Consider the following 14,037-nt stretch of genomic DNA (forward strand, 5'->3'; position numbering starts at 1 on the left):
CTGCCACTGCAAGTTCTAGTTCCAGTATTACTTTTCTTTCCTCCCACCGTCATGGTGTACTTTTTAAATACAAGCATCCCCTAAACTTAGGAGTAGGTGCCCCAACCCATTCAATTATTCTGGCAGGGGATTTTGGTGGCTTTTCTAAGGAGCACTAAGGGTCACAAAAAAGAAAGTAAGGACTACCTTTTAGTAAAATTCTTAACTGTCTTTGTAGAACTAGATATGGTAGAGATAGAGAACACAGTGTAAGGCTTAGAGCAGTAACTGTAAATCAAGACATCAGGGTTCTTTCCTCTCTAGCCCTCCTACTTTGTGTGACCTATTTGCCTCTTTTTTTGTGAAAGATCTTCCTTTTAAAAAAACAAAACAAAACTTCCTTAGCACTTTCGTTTTAGCTGTACATTATTGATGCTCTGTGAATATCACACGAAAACAAAAGCAATCTGAAACTACTAGTGGGGGATAACTTAGCCCATGGAGTTTTTAACTTTAAGCAGTGGGAGTGATGTTTCTTGCCCATTTGCAAATAATGAAGATCAGTATAAAATAAGGAACTCTAAAGTACAGTATTATTTCAGTGATCCAGGACGTAGGTTTTCAGCTGGCAGATTTTACATGGTCCTTAATTTGCTGCTATATGGCCACTCTTAGATACTTGGATGCTTCTTCCCTCTGACATCAGAACAGGGTGAGGAGATGATAAATTCTTACAGGCAGAAGGTTTACTGAATAGCAATGAAATGAATAACTGAATTGTTGGGGGCGGGGGCAGCTTTTTGTTTATTTTTCAGTTATCTTTGACAAACCAGTTTCCTATCTGGTAACTGGGGATGGGTGATATTTTATTTTCTATTTTCTTCCCTTTGTGTTCTTTCTTTGGTATTCTAGCAAGGCTTTTTTGGCTGCCATTCTTTTTTTTTTTTTTTTTTTTTTTAAGATTTTATTTATTTATTTGACAGACAGAGATCACACGTAGGCAGAGAGGCAGGCAGAGAGAGAGGAGGAAGCAGGCTCCCTGCTGAGCCGAGAGATGCGGGGCTCTATCCCAGGACACTGAGATCATGACCTGAGCTGAAGGCAGAGGCTTTAACCCACTGAGCCACCCAGGCACCCCTTGGCTGCCATTCTTAACTGTAGGACCTTATGTTTTGGGGCCTTAAAGTATATATATATATATTTTTTTTTCCCACTTCCCCTTTTAACCTTGGCCTTTGCATGTTTCAGCTGTCTTTTGTGCTGTTTTCTGTTGCCATGGTTACAGTGGGACCCAAGAGATGACACAGAAGCAGCATAGGAATTTGGGGGGGCATAGATCATCCCATTTCCTGGAAAGAGCTGGAGACTTATCTTGTTTTCCTTGTGTGAAGACTGAGGAGTGTAAAGTTATTGGGACAGCTCCACACTTAGGGTGGGGATGGTTTGTTGGTGTCTGTTGGCGCTTTGGTGACTTCTGGTAGAGCTCTTCATAGTGGTTAGTGAACTGGAAGATGTTCAGTGTTGCCTGTGTCCACACTTGCATCAGGTTCTGGTAAAAATTTTGAAAGAAATAAGTAGCCATTTCTCAGGAGGTTTCTGTCATGTGTGGTGCTTTGTTTTTATCTAGAAGTGTTTCATTTGGTTGAATTTACTGAAGCCTTATTCAAAAATTGTTATGATGTGAACGTATGACTGCTTTTAGGATTAGGAGGAGTATCATTAATTTGTATTGGTGCAAAGCCATGTTTAAAAAGGCTCTTTAAAATGGGTAACACATGGGGCACATGGGTGGCGCAGTTGGTTAAGCTTCCCACTCTAGGTTTTGGCTCAGGTCAGTTGTCTCAGGGTTCTGAGATCTAGTCCCCCGTGGGGCCCCGCACTCAACTCAGAGTCTGCTGAAGACTCTCTCCCTTTCTCTCTCCCCACCTTGCACTCACTGTCTCTCACTCTCTAAAATAAATAAATATTTTAAAAAATAAGATGGGTAACACACATGAAACAAAATTCAAAAGGTACACAGGAAGAGAAAAATCTCCTTCTCTGTCCTCTTTTCGTCCATCTAGTTAAACCCTCCTAAACCCTCCGCAAAGTAAACTGTTGTGACCCTTATATTGTTTACCCTTCCAGAGATAGTCAGTGCTTTTATAAGCATATACAACTTTTAAGTTTTTGTTTTTATTTACTGTTTTACACAAATGGTAAGATACTATAGCCATTATTCTGCACTTTGCTCTTGTCACTTAGTAACTCTTGGCCATCATTCCATACAGTCATAGAAAACCTCTTCCTTTTTGAAAGATAACAGGTACTGCCTTGTACAGATGTACCATCATTCAGCCAGCTCTTATCATTGGATACTTAGGTTGTTTCCAGCGCTACAACTAATTCCTTGTATGCGCTTTTTAGGTACATGGGTATCTTTTGGGTAAATTCCTAGCAGAAGTGTGGGATCAGAGGATGTATGCATTTTTAATGTTGTTAGATACTGCTGAATTGCTTGTCATAGAGGTTGTATGCGTTTATGTTCCTGCTAGGAGTTGTGTGAGTCTGCCTTTTTCCTCACCAGCACTGTATTATCAAAGTGTTTTTTTTTTTCTTTGTACAGTCTTTTATCTAAGATTTTAAGTTCATTATGTAGCTCATTAAGTTTCATTATACCCAAGAGTTGTGGATAAATACTGTCTGTCTGCAGATGGGAGTGGTGGTGGAAGATAGTGTTCACTAAAGAATAACGTGAGAATAAAGTCACAGGTCTGAATAACACAGCAAATCCATGACACTCCTCAGAAGACCTGTAAAACTTAAGCTTCCTTTAACTCCTAGATGCTATTTTCTCTGCAAAATTCTGTAAGCCCATAAGCGATATTTTAGGATCTCCTTTTGATAGCTTTGACTCAAAGTTGTTTGTACAAGCAAACTGCCATTCTGTTGAGGAGCTGAAAAAGCTAACCCAGTTAGTTAGAGGTGCTTTACTGAGAGCTTTCATAAGATATTGGTACTAGTGTTTTTTAAAAGTCTCCTAAATTGTAGACTGTTTCACTGTGAGTTGTGAGGAAATGGAAAATAACTTAAAAATGCCTGGGCCTGAAGGAGCTCACTGTCTTGTTAGAAAACCAAATCTACTGCATATGTGAAATAGTAAGTGAATACTTAGAATGGGAATGCAATACACTGTGTTTCATGTTGAGAGGACTTTGTAAGAGAGTGATAAGGTTTAGACGAGAGTTCCTTTCGGAGGCCTTCCTGAAGGAAGTGCATTTTGAGCCCTTCCCCACTCCGCCTTTTACAACTGTTTGTGTAAAAAATTTTAAACATACAGAAAAATTCAAAGAATAGAACAGTTATCACCTTTATACCAATTATCCCTTAGATTCCATAGTTTCCATTTTGCTGTATTTACTTTACATATATATGTGCACTTATGTTTATATATATAATGTGTAAATTTTTATATTGTAGACATCATGACATCTTAATACTTTCATACTTTAAATACTTTAGATGCATCTTTTTAAAGAGATTGTTTTGCTTAATTGTTCTTAGAATACATTGTCTTAGTTAAGGCAATTAACAGTAATTTCCTAAAACTATCTAATATCCAGTTAATGTTCAGATTTTCTCCAGACATGTATCTTTAGTCTTTTTAAATTTAGAGCAGTTTATTTAGAAGCCACAAGAAATTGCCTTTATGAAGAGACCAAGCCAAGTGATACCAAGAGACCAAGTGATATATTCTTGCTGAATATATCACTTTTAGAATTTTCTGATTGTTTCTTCATGGTTTCATTTAATTGGTTCCTTTATGCTTGTATTTCCTATAAACTGGCATTTAAGTCTATGGTCTGATTAGATTCAGGTTAAATACTTTTGGTAAGATTTTGGTAAGAATTCTTCATAGGTATTGCTCTGTACCTCCCATTGGGTCACAATAAGAGAAATAATGTCATAATATCCCATTATTAATGATGTTTGTTTGTTTGATCATTTGTTTAAAATGATAAATACCAAATCTCCAGTGTAGACATTTTTTTTCCCTTTGTGGTTAGTAAGTAATCTGTAGAGTGGTGAAACTTTGGAACTATGCTATTCCACTTTTCCAGCGGTCTGTCACCTAATGATAGGGATCCTTGTCTGAACCAGTTGTTTCTTTGGTCGTTGCAAAGTGCTAATTTTCCAATTCTGCTGTCCCTTTTACATTGATTAGCCTTTAGTCTTTTGTAAAGATTTCCCTTATCAGTTAGGAATAATTATAATTTCTATCAAAAGTTAGACAAATTCTTAATTTTCCTTTTAACAATTTCCTGAGTAAGTGGATGGTATAATAATCACTTCTAATGGTGGCAAATGAATTGTTTCTTTTTCTCACTTTCTTTGTTTTAGTATCATTGTAGATTCAGGACCTTAATTTATTCTACATGTTACCAACAATTATAGACATTTTTTGAAGCCCAAAATATTCCATATTTGGCATGTGCAGACCTTTTTTTTTTTTTTTTCTTTTTTATGTGCAGACCTTTTAAGCTTGATGTATGAGTGCTTCCTTGCCCTCTGGTACAAGCAGTTCCTGCCTCACTTTGTGTTTTTCCTGTTCTAGTTGTGGAACCATCTGTGTGTGTGTGTGTGTGTGTGTGAGAGAGAGAGAGATACATACACGTCTGTGTGTATACACCCATATGTAGCATTTATATGTATATCACATCTTCCCTTTTATTATGTTGTTCATCATGGAACTTCTGGAGCCAACATCTAAAAACTGAAGGTGCCTTTATTCTAACACAATGCGCCTAGTGTTTGACTCACCTCTGTGCCACTGACGTTGTTGGATTCTGGATCTTAGACCTCACAGATTCCTTGTTTTGAATACTCTTTGTGAAAGACAGGTAGTACCTCTGAAGACAGCATTGCTTCCCCCCACCTCCCCAATGTAAGGTTAGCTGTAGAAGAGACTGGGAATTTCTTCTCTCATGAGCAGCCTGGCTTTTTTTCCAAGACGAAAGGTACACAAAATGGAATTTAGAGATGGAAATTGTGTTTATGAGCTTTCTTGGAGACGTAGGGTTTGAGTGTTCTGTAAAAGCATCTTAGTGTGTTCGTGCACAAGTGTGTGTTTCTTTCCTCCCTTTTCCTCGTTTCTACACAGTTCACACAATTAGAGCGTTATGTAAAATTATGCTGTGATAGCATATTTTTTTCATTATCACTAGATTTTCATCGTAAAAAAAAGGAATGAGACAAATTGTTCTTAATTAGAGAAATTTTTCAGATAGGCCATGAACTCTGATATCTAGCTATCCTAACTCAGGGTCTGGAATAGTGCTGAATCCTGTGGATTTTTGTCATGTACTGTAGACTCAGGAGAAATGTTGGCACATCTACCGTGTTTTCTTAAAAATCCATCACACTAATGAAGGTTAATACAAACAAAAGGTGCAGTAGAACTGCATTCTAAAGCTAGTTTTAGGGCTTGGACTAATTCCTGTCTTAGTAGAAAATGTTTTATTAGATTCTTACCATGTAGTGGTGTTTTGAGTAATCTTACTGATTTCAAGTTATTTGAGGCCTGATAATAACAGTATTGTAATATGTATCTGAAATTCTGTTTATTTTTATTTTTTTACTATCTTGTCATATTTACTTCCAGGCTTGAGGAGGTTATTCTCAACCTGGTTTCAGGACAGTACTGGCTCCATATTAAATTCTGGTTGTGTATTCAGGGTGGTTTTTGCGTGTTTGTTTGCAGGCCTGGTGAATCACTCTGAAAGGCTATGCTGACACATTTGCCACTAAGATCCAATAGCTTCTTTTGTTTTTGACAAGCTCTCATTATAGGAAAAAAGATTCTGAAGTTTAATCTCTCCGGGAAATGCCTGGTCCTTCATTCTTACAACTGTAGTCACGTTTTAATAGAATTGGCAGGAGTTGCCTAGCTGCTCTGTGTGGCAAAGCTGGTCATGCCGCTTGGGGAGAGCTGGGAGCAGACCTCAGAGTGGGAGTTAAACATTCAGACAGTAACCCTTACTTGACTGTGAAGACCTTTCTTCTTAACTGTTTGTTTCTAAGAAGCTCTTGGCACAAATTTTCCTACTGAGGCACTAACTACATTAGAGAAGGGCTTGCAGTAGTTCTCTGGAAAGCCTCTAATTCTCTTCTCTAGTATATCTGTCTGTCTGTCTGTAAGAAAAATGTATGTAATCATTCAGCTCCTTAATTTAAGGTTTACACATTTGTTGGTATGTAGAAACAGGTACTGTTTTCTGTTTTTCTCGTTTTGATTACTTTAGTTACTTAATATGAGTGGAGTCATGTGGTATTTGTCCTTTTGTATCTGGCTTATATCCCGTAGCATCCTGTGTTTGAGGTTCATCTGTGTTCTAGCACATGTCGGAATTTCCTTCCTTTTTAAGACTGAATAATATTCCACTGTGCGCATAAACCCCATTTTGTTTGTTCATCTGTTCATCGGTGTTCCACTTGCGTCGCTTCCGCCTTTTGGCCACTGTGAATCCTGCCGCTCTGAGCATGGGTTCTCGGCTAGCTTTTTGAGATCCTGCTTTCAGGTCTTCTGGATCTATACCCAGAAGTGGAATTGCTGAATCATATGGTATTTCTATTTTTAATTTCTTAGAGGAACTGCCTTACCGTTGGATGTAATGGCTGCATCATTTTACATTTGTACCAGCAGTGCACGGGGGCTCCAGCTGCTCTACATCCTTACCGACTCTTATTATTTTCTGGAGGTTTTTTTGATAGTAGCCAGCCTAAGAGTGTATTTAAAAATTTAACTCTTTTTTTTTTTTTTTTTTTTTTTTAGATTTTATTTATTTGACAGAAATCACAAGTAGGCAGAGAGGCAGGCAGAGAGAGAGGGAGAAGCAGACTTCCCGCCGTGCAGGGCTCGATCCCAGGACCCTGAGATCGTGACCTGAGCCGAAAACAGAGGCTTAACGCAGTGGGCCACCCAGGCGCCCCTAACTTTATCTTTTATTGACACTAAGTTTTAAACTTTAACAGAGTCAGATTTATGACATTTTTCCATTATCGTGTGTTTTTGTGTCTTAATGAAGAAATCCTCCCCTATACTGAGGTAACAGTTATGTCTTATGTTCCCCGGCATCATGTATCGAACAGTTATGTCTGCCCCTTACGACTTTATGATGCCATTTACATGTTTCTGTGCTCCCTGTTCTGTAATGTTGGTCTGTTTGCCTATCTCCTACTGGTACGACACTGCCTTAATTATCCTAGCTTTGTAATTGTTCATATGTAGTAGGGCAAGTCTCTACTTTGTTCTTTTTCTGTTCATCAGCCTCCCTGAAAAACTGGGTCAGGCTAGTATATTTTAATGAAGGCATTTGCTGTCTAAAGTGTATTGACATGATATATAGTGGCCTTCTCCAGAACAAAATGAAACAAACAACAACAAACCAAGCCTCCTTTAGTCTAACAGCTGACCATTAAGCTTGTCTCTTGTTCTGAATAAGGCTCTAATTGCCATTCAGATTTTAGTTTTGTTGGAGTGATTTTCATTTTAAGTGGGGATATGATCTTCAAATGAAGGAGAACTTCCGTTATAATACGGTGTCTCAGATAAGGACATGGAATAAAACACTCATGGTAACAGTATTGAAGTTCTGTGGTATTAAGGCTTTCTTGATCATAAGGAAAAGAAGCCTATTTAAAGTAACATATGAAAGATTTTTCCAGAAGAAATAGTTGTAGTAGAATCCAAGGAGAAGCTGAACAACAAGACCTTAGAAAGGGCTGGAATCAAAACAGTTCCAAGAACGTCAGCAGTAAGACTTCATGGACTCTAGTGTTCTGCCATAAATAGCCCTCAGTATCCATGAGGCTTAATTCAGATTCCCAAATGATATCTGATTTGGCCAGTCTAAGGCATGATTTTCCCTGGACCAGATGTCTGCCCTAGGTTCAACTCTGGCTGAGGATGGGGAAAGGAAGATTTGCTACAAACAGCAATCTTGGCAGTGGCTGGAATCAGAGCAGTGTTTCTCAAACTTTCTCGTCTCATGGCTCTATACTTTTAAAAATTATTGAGGACCATAAGAGCTTTTGTTTATGTGATTTATATATATTGATATTTACCAAACTAGAAATTAAAGTAAAAAACAGTTTAAGGGGCGCCTGGATGGCTCAGTGGGTTAAAGCCTCTGCCTTTGGCTCAGGTCATGATCCCAGGGTCCTGGGATTGAGCCCTGCATCGGGCTCTCTGCTCAGTGGGGAACCTGCTTCCCCCTCTCTGCCTGCCTCTCTGCCTACTTGTGATCTCTATCTGTCAAATAAATAAAAAAATCTCAAAAAAACAGTTTCAAAAAGTTAATTACCTAGGGGTGCCTTGGTGGCTAAGTTGGTTAAGCACGCAACTCTTGGTTTCGGCTCAGGTCATGATCTCAGGTCATGGGTTGGAGCTTCCCTTCGAGCTCTGCGCTCAGTGGGGAGTCTGCTTGAGATTCTCTGCCTCGGCTTCGCCCACTTGCGAGCATGCGCTCTTTCACTCTCTCCTCTCTTCAAAATAAATAAATAATTACCCAAAAAAACCTTTCACGTGTTAACATAAATATCTTTATGAAAAATAACTTTTCAAAAACTTAGAGGAATATGGCTTTTTTTTTTACACTTTTGCAAATTTCCTAAATATCTGGCTTAAGAGAAGATGGATTTTCAGATTTACTTGTGGATTCAGTCTGATGTGATTGATAGTTTTGCTTGAAGTATTTGAAGAAAATATAACCACAAGGGATATGTAGTTGGAAAAGGGAGGAGTATTTTCAGACAGTTGTGCGTATTCTCTGATACTACACCAAAACTTGACAAAAGTTAAGTTGCAGTGTGGGAACTGAAATCATTGATGTTACTGTTACATTAAAATCCATTCATCTGTCTTGCACTTTGAATGGGTTTTTTACCCATTTGTGATTTCATAGCATGCATTTGGTGTTTGGGAAATATTGGTTCATTGAGTTAAGCAAATTTTGCAAACGGCACATTTCATAATGCAATATAAAAAAACCACGTTAGGGGCTCCCAGGTGGCTCAGTCAGTTAAGACTGACTCTTGATGTCAGCTCAGGTTTTGATCTCGAGGTCATGATTCAAGCCCTGAATTGGACTCCATGCTGGACATGGAGACTGCTTTAAAAACAAAACAAAACAAAACAAAAAAACGCAAAAAACCACATTAGTTAATATCATCACTCATCTCATCAGAAAAGTCTGTGAGTATTGGGAATCTGTCAGGCAGCTACAAGATTTTCAGAATTCTAATTTTTGATTAAAAGCTTCAATTTTATCAAGAAAATTTATTGCTTCATCAAAAACATTCTTAAGTGAAACTGACTTAAAAAAAAAAAAATCACCAGGATATGATAGTGAAGGACACTGGACTCTAGTACAGTTTGATGCCATTATCTTGATTTATGCTAAAGCACCAGTAGTTTTACCCATTGTTGATTTTGTACCACTAGTGCAAATGTCCATGTAGTGAAAAAGGCAGAAGATTTCTTAGTATTATGAAAATAGTTTCAACTTTATGGACTCCTTGAGACGGACCTCCAGGGATCTGTGGACTACATTTTGGGAACCACAGCCTTATGAGAGAGTGCGGGTAGGGAAACAAAGGCCTGTTCCTTGAAATACAAGTGTTTTGTGGTAGGATTTTATAGCATTGCTACTACTGTTCATCACCATCTTTTAACATGATGTGGAAATGAAAGGAATACTTTAAAAGTTTCAGATTTCTTGTTGAACAGAAACGTTTTCCTAGTCATGATCATTTTCAAACAGCAGAGTTTAAGGTATCCAGATTTTTCAGTCAGATACTCTTTCAAGTATGTAATAATCTTAACCCATTTTAATATATTTTATGGGATTTCTGTCCTGGTGGTAGCACGTGCAGCTTAACATATTTTTTCAAGCAGTTGAATACATTAAAAAATTTGAGATCCAAAAATTTGGGAAGATCTTGTCTCTGTAGAAAAGCCAGAGAAGGGGAGGTTAAGGCTGGGAATCTGCTCTTCCAGCCTTAATATCTTTTGGTTATTAAAGGTCTTGCTAAAGAGAACCGCTATACCCCCACCTCCTATCCCCATTTAAATATGCTTTATGATAGAGATAGGAGTAGTGATATTAACTGACTTCATTTCAAGAAATACCCACTAAGTAACTACAAACAAAAGGTGAGGAGGGGTATGTGGTGAAATGAGTGGAGAATTAAACCACTATTACATATTTTGGTGTTTATAAGAGGAAGGGGATCATTTAGTTGGGGAAGTTGGGGTGGGAGTCAGGACTGTCTTCGTGAAGGTTACCTTTGAGCTAGGGTTTGAAGGCTGGAATTTTGATTGGCAGAGATGGCAAGGGGATTCAGGCAGAAGGAATGTCATGAGCAAAAATGCGGAGGTGGGGAAATTCGGTATTTGTTAGTATAGGGTGTGTACTGGAAATAATGAACAGTGCAGTGTAGCTGAAGCAAAAGATACCTGAGAGAATAGGAGATAAGATAGGAGAGAAATCGGCCCTGATCATGGAAGGTCTTCTATCAACACCAGATTGCTAGGCTTTAACGTGGTAAGTGATGGAGAGACTTTGAAAGATTTTGATTGGAAAAGTAGCACGATCAATGTGTGTTTTCAGAAAATGTATTCAACCTCATTCATTAATTCGTTTGTTGACTGTTTTTTGAAAATAGTTACTCTTTGCCACTTAAGCACGAAAAAGTGTCTATAATAGCGAACCAAATAGAAAATCCCTATTTGTATGGAATTTCCAGTCTAGGAAAGGAGCGTCAACAAATAAACACAAATGTAATGACAAATTATTAATGAAGGAAAGGAGTAAATTCCTATTGGGGAATAATGGGATACTTCAGTTTAGTTGGAGGAATCTGGGAAGGCCTTGATGGGGAATTTAAATACTGAGCGCCTCCCTTGGGCCAGATGCTGTTTTAGGTACTGGGGATATATAAAGGAACAAAAGAGACAAAAATCCTAGCTCTCATGAAGTGCATATTCAGGCAGTAAATAAGATAAATAAATTATATGATATGTTTGAAGTCAGTGTGTCCCAAGGAGGAAAATAAAGCCCAAGAAACAGATAGGGTATGTTGGGGTGGATGTGGATTCCACAGTTTTAAGTGGAATAGCCGTGGAAAGTCTTCCTAAAGCACTACAAAGGTGGTATTTGAGTAAATATCTGTAGAACCTAAGGAGTGAACCAGAGCAAAGGCAAATGCCATGAGTGATGTTCAAGGACAAGGAGGGAGGCCAGCATGGCTGGAGTTGAGGGAGCAAGGGGGAAAGTAGCTGAAGTGGGTTCAGAGAGGCTAGTGGTCCAGAATCTGCAGAGCGGTGGTTCTTGCCCAGAGCTGCGTGTTTGCATTACCCGAGGAGCTTTTACAAATCCCAGTGCCTGGGCTGCCCCTGATGCCACTAGAATTAAGAATCTTTGCAGGTGGGACTCAGTGGCAGAGGCAATGGAGAAAAGGAGATGGATTTGAGAAGTATGTTAAAGAAAGAATCCATTTAATTATAGATTGCATGTGGGGGTTGAGGAAGAAGAGTGTCAAGACTGACTCCCGGCTCTGGCTCAAGCAGTTGGATGTGGAGAGGTGCCACTTACTGAGATGGGAGTGGGAGATAAGAATGGGAGGGGGAGGTGTGGGATTTGGAGGGAAGATCAGAAATCAGGAGTTCAATTTTAGACATGTTAAATTTGAGATGCGAATATGGCTAAGTATAAATACGTTAAGTAGGCAGATCTATGAGTGGGGCTTGAAGTGAAGTCAGAACTTGAGGTAATACATTTGTATATCATGTGCTTATGATGATCTTCAAAGCATCTAAATGACATCACGTAGGATAGATTTGATGGAAAGAGCTGGAGGTGTGGATACTGGTTCGCCTGTTCCAGCAAACTGCACAGGGATTGGTGCTAGTGTGAACTGGGATCATGGCGGTGGGACTAGAGAAGAGAAACAAGAGTAAGTTGGAGACTTGAGGCCCCGGGGAGCCTGTAAGGAGTGGGGGTGGACAGTAGGCCAGGAACGCAAGACAGCTTTGAGATAGCAAGCCCGGGTGAATGATCGGTCTGTTAGCAGATATGAAATAGTCAGGAGGAGCTGCTTTGGAAAAAAAGATAGTGTTTGGCTTTGCATGTATTGACTTTAGGAGAGGCTGCCTGGCTAGCAGGCAGTTGAATCTATTGCACTGGGTTTTCGAAGAGCAGATGAGGTTTGAAAGATAGATCTAGGTCTCATTTATATAAAATTGATTCACCGTGGGAGCGGCAAACTTTATGAAAATAAACATCCAAAGTCTCTATCATAACATGTTAGGTCCTCTGTGATGTGGTTCCTGCCTGTTTCGTGTACGGTATTTTCCTTTGTTTACCATGATCAAGCTGCCCTGGCTTTCTTTTTATTTTTCCAATATATCCAGCTAAGTCCTCCTTCAGAGCTTTTGCACTTTTTCATCTTGACTCTTCTTTTCCCCTTGGAAGAGGGAATAGGAGTTCAGAGAAACAACTTCAGAAGTTGGTATCTGGGGAGTAAATAATATTCCAAGAGATCCTTGCTTCGGTAGAGAGCGTGGATGCGAATCTGAAGTAGAATGGTGCCGGGAGCCACAGACTGTTGCAGTTCTGTCCACACAAAGACACCGAGGACCATGTTGGTCTTAGTGCTCCCCAGGAGTCTAATCTGTTGACCAGAGAGGCTCAGTCAGGGATAGTCCCCCTCCAAGTTGGTGCTCTGATGATGGTGGTGGAGGTGATGGTCGACCTTTGGAATATAACTCAACTTGGTGATAACCTGACTCATAGCCCTCCTGTCACCACTTAGGGAAATGTCCGCTGCGTAGGTGAGAAGCTTCCTTTTTGAAAGCTGCTGGTAAATTATTTCAGAAACTTTTGGCTTGAAGAAACAACATGGAAACAGCAAGGAAATGAACTGCATGTTGACCCTGGTGGCTTGTTAGGGACTACTTTTCTTCACAAGCTGGTGCATCACTCCTTAAGTGGTGGTGACAGCAGTAAATGTGAGTAATGCACTATGTAGTCCTTAAAACGAGAGGTGTGTGATTGTAAAATCTATGCTGTATTTTTATTCAGAATGAAAAGATTTCCTTTTTCTGATTTTAAAATAATAGAAAAACAGAAAAAAAAGAAAAACTTAAAACATCACATGCCACTAAAAATAATCTTTTTAAAATAACTACATAGAATTCCTCTACAGAGTTTTGTTATACGAATGCATCATTATTTGGTCAATTCCCTACAAATGAACTTCCTTTTTCTCCAGTTTTTGCTTGTAAATTATGCTCTGATGAGCATCCTAATACATAAATATTTATACACTGATCAGATTGATTCGTTAGGATGGATTCTCGAAATGGAAATGGGATTTCTGTGTTAAAGGGTCTGCAGTGTTCCATTTTTTCCTAATTATTCTTCAGATATTTTTATAGTTGCAAAGATATTTAAGCAGCATTAAAGAACATTTTAGTGAAGAAAAGAATCTATTATTCTGTCAGCCATTTCCCCCTTTCCATCTGATATGTTGTTTTGTTTCTTAAGTACCTATCCTTAAGTCTCACTAGACCTACCAAGAGAATTTGGGGGTAGGGAGAGACATACACAGAATTACAGTGCTGGGTATCCTACATTAATTATCAGGTAAGGGATTCTAAGTAACCTTTGTTAACTGCCAAGAAAGTAACAATGAGTATGATAGGAATTCAGAGGGAGCTGGGGTGATCAGGGAAGTGTTCAAGGCAAGGTAGAACTTTGACCTGGATCCAGAAGAGTAATATTCAAATAAGAGGTAGGAGACTATTCCTGGCTTTCAGAATTGCATGACCAGATTTGAGGAAGGCACATGACTGTGTGTATGAGCTGACACACAGGCTTACAGCCTAACCGGCAGACTAATTGGCGAGAAGGCTTCGTGTGGTGGTATAGTGGAGAGGCTTGTATGGGAGTTCAGTTATATTCCAGAGGACTGATTTTATTCTTAGCACATCTGAAGTTGTTCAGTATAGAACTGGAA

General features: G+C 39.0%; 1 protein-coding gene across 2 annotated transcripts in view; it reads left to right on the forward strand.

Moving 5' to 3' along the window:
• SPOP (speckle type BTB/POZ protein) overlaps positions 1-14,037 on the forward strand; it is a 64,959-nt gene that overhangs the window by 778 nt on the left and 50,144 nt on the right. The window lies entirely within an intron of this gene.

This window comes from Lontra canadensis, unplaced genomic scaffold (assembly GCF_010015895.1).
Source record: "Lontra canadensis isolate GAN:19392208 unplaced genomic scaffold, GSC_riverotter_1.0 scaffold43, whole genome shotgun sequence".
In the NCBI taxonomy this organism is placed as follows: Eukaryota; Metazoa; Chordata; class Mammalia; order Carnivora; family Mustelidae; genus Lontra; species Lontra canadensis.